The following is a 2954-nucleotide window of genomic DNA, read 5'->3' on the forward strand; positions in this document are numbered from 1 at the left end:
GTGATTTTCCTATCAAATCTCTAGAAATCTTCCTAGCTGCCTGCAGTTGTCTTTAAATCAAGTACTTTCCTTTTCCACACGTTGCCTTTATTAGTGGAGAGAGCCATGAATGGGGAGACGTGATCTTTGAGGAAGCCGCTTCATGTTTCTGGGCTTTGGTTACTCTATCTTAAGGTAAAAGTTTGGCTTAGATGATTGCTAAGGTGATCCCACCCAGCTGTGTGGGCTTCATAAATCACCATTTCAGATGCTCTGTAAGTGTTGCAGGAAGGGGGACCCCTTCCAGGGTCTGAGAGTGGGCTCTTGTCTAACACTCGGAAATGAATCGTCCAAGGAGACACACGTGCTGACAGAGCAAGAGACTTTACTGGAAAGGGGTGCTTGGGCAGAGAGCAGCAGGGTAAGGGAACCTGGGAGAATTGCTCTGCCATGTGGCTCACAGTCTCGGGTTTTATGGGAATGGGGTTAGTTTCCGGGTTGTCTCTGGCCAATCATTCTGACTCAGGGTCCTTCCTGGTGGTGTGCGCATCACTCAGGCAAGATGGATTCCAGCGAGAAGGATTCTGGGAGGTTGGTAGGACGTCTGGACTGGCGTCTCCTCTCTCCTTTTGACCTTTCCCGAATTCTTCCGGTTTGTGGTAGTCTGTTAGTTCCGCGTTCCCTACCAGGACCTCCTATTGTAAGATAATTCATGCAAGTGGTTACTGTGGTGCCTGGCCAGGGCGGGTGGCTTCGGTCAGTGTTTCCCCTAACATAAGCACCACACTTATGTTCATTATTAGGGTTTTCAACGTGATGTATATGCTCGTCATGCGCTTAAGCCCATATATCAGTCACAATATGTTAAAATAAATAAGATGATCTCTGAGACATATTTGTTTGGTAAAGGTCAGACGGTTTACTAACTGTGCAAGAGTTCCTCAGGATTCTCTGCCTTCTACTTAACACTGATGCTGATAGTTATGATGAAAAATGAGGGAACAGGATCGCTATCAAAGGGAGGATTGTTCCAAGTTAAATGACACTGTTACGTTAAAATCATGACTTTTATGATCATCACCACCATGTACTAAGTGCCTGTTTGCTTTTTGTTCTGCTTCAAAGATTGGTAGGTAGAGGCCAGAATCCAGGTGATTTGGCTAGCATCTTGGTGGCTTCTGTGCTAAGTTGTGAGAGGTTTGGTTCAGTGAAGGGAGAAGGAAGCATGAGATGTCAACCAAAACGCAAAAGGCATTGGAGAAGGGCTAAGGAGGACGAGGAAGATTTTAAAAAGTAGGGCACCTAAAGAGAACAGACTTATTCTGTGCGGTGTGAAAAACTTTATCTTGATGATGAGACAGGAAATAGCACAACTTATAAACTGTCACAGGTAATCCTTACTAGTTTGGGGCTGTTCCCACCAGTGAGTTAAGAGCAAATATTCAAATAGAAGGTAATTATTCCAATAGGACTTTCAGATGTTCTATTAAGTAAATTGGAGGAAGCACATGGGGCCCAATAGACCTGTAAGGAGGGTGCAGTTATTCTACACTAATAATAATAGACAGGAGCCTAGTGTGGGAAGGGTGCGGGGTAGAAGGTAAATTAGTCACCTTTTGGAGATGGAGTAACTCCTTTAGGCCCCTAGGGTGCCATTCAGTACATACATTTGTGCTCTAATTAACACCCTTTGGTCCAAGTGTTAATGCAGGCCAAGAGGGAAATGGTTTGCTCCCCAGGTATCAGGAACATAAGGCCCATTATTAGTGTTTATAAGAAAATATGATACTTACCCCACATCTTTGATCAAAGGCTTGTTTTTCCTTTTCTTTCCAAAACACTCTCATTAATCCTAGCAGCATTCCTGGGATTAAGTGGCTGAAACCTTGTATCATTATCTCCATTTTTGAGAGGAAGGAACTAGCCCAGGCAGGCAGCAACTTGCTCAGGCCACTGTGAGTCAGATGTTGAAAAGGGACAAAAAAAATCAGAATTCCTGGCTTTCCTTCTTGGGCTAAAAATATCTTAGCTGATGAAAAGATGTCAGGAAGTGACTCTAGAATTCAGCAAATGCTTTTATTTCTCCCACTCATCTCCTCCTTACCCATAGTACTTTGATTTGATAGAGTTGCCATAGGGAGTTTCTCCTTTCCTCAAGATGATTGAAGAGGGCCATTGGTCCACTGTGCACCAGCATTTTTGTTTTTTTAAAGTATTGCAAGTGTAGTCCTCTTGTGCCATGTAAAAATTCAAAGAAGTGACCTACAGGAAAATCCACTTGTGAAGTAGCGTTAAAAAGAAATCTATCCTCTAAGTATTTAATAAGACAAAGGTCCATTTCAGCAATAGGAACAACTAAGTATCATGGAGGTCATTAAACACCTAGGCATGTGAGTGCTCAAGACCTGGAACTCCCACAGAGTAGGTAAACGACCTCTAACACACGTTATCTTGTGCCTGATTCTCCCTATGGATCTTCAAGTTTTCCTCTTCACTTTTCGAACAAAGCCTTCATTTCTTCAAATTATGGAATTTGTCTGAGAGCTGATTTGTAGTAACAATGTTGTGTTAGTTTCAGGGGTTTTTTTAAGATTCTTTTCCCGTATAGGCCACTACAGAGTACTGAGTAGAGTTCCCTGTGCTATACAGTAGGTTCTTATTAGTTATCTATTTTATATATAGTAGTGTGTATATGTCAATCCCAGTCTCCCAATTTATCCCGCCCCTTCCCCTATCCCCTGATAACTAAAAGTTTGTTTTCTACATCTGTGATACTACAGTAAATCTTAACCTTGTCTGTCTGTTAGAATCGTCCAAAGATGATTCTTAAAAATCCCAATGTCCAGGCTGCACCCCAAACAATTCAACAGAATTTCTGGGTGTGGGACCAGGCTGTACTCTGAAAGCTCCCCAGGTGTTTCTATATGCAGTTAAAATTGGGACTCACTCTAGCTTTGGCCCTACACTTTGGCAAA

General features: G+C 42.7%; 1 long non-coding RNA gene across 1 annotated transcript; it reads right to left on the reverse strand.

The window, feature by feature from the left end:
* Positions 1–347: 347 nt before the first annotated feature.
* On the reverse strand, positions 348–2026 carry LOC137223253 (uncharacterized). The gene is made up of 2 exons (XR_010942766.1): positions 1773–2026; positions 348–674 (listed from the first exon to the last, which is right to left on the reverse strand). It is a non-coding gene; the product is annotated as an uncharacterized lncRNA (long non-coding RNA).
* Positions 2027–2954: the final 928 nt, after the last annotated feature.

Source organism: Pseudorca crassidens, chromosome 4 (genome assembly GCF_039906515.1).
Source record: "Pseudorca crassidens isolate mPseCra1 chromosome 4, mPseCra1.hap1, whole genome shotgun sequence".
Classification (NCBI taxonomy): Eukaryota; Metazoa; Chordata; class Mammalia; order Artiodactyla; family Delphinidae; genus Pseudorca; species Pseudorca crassidens.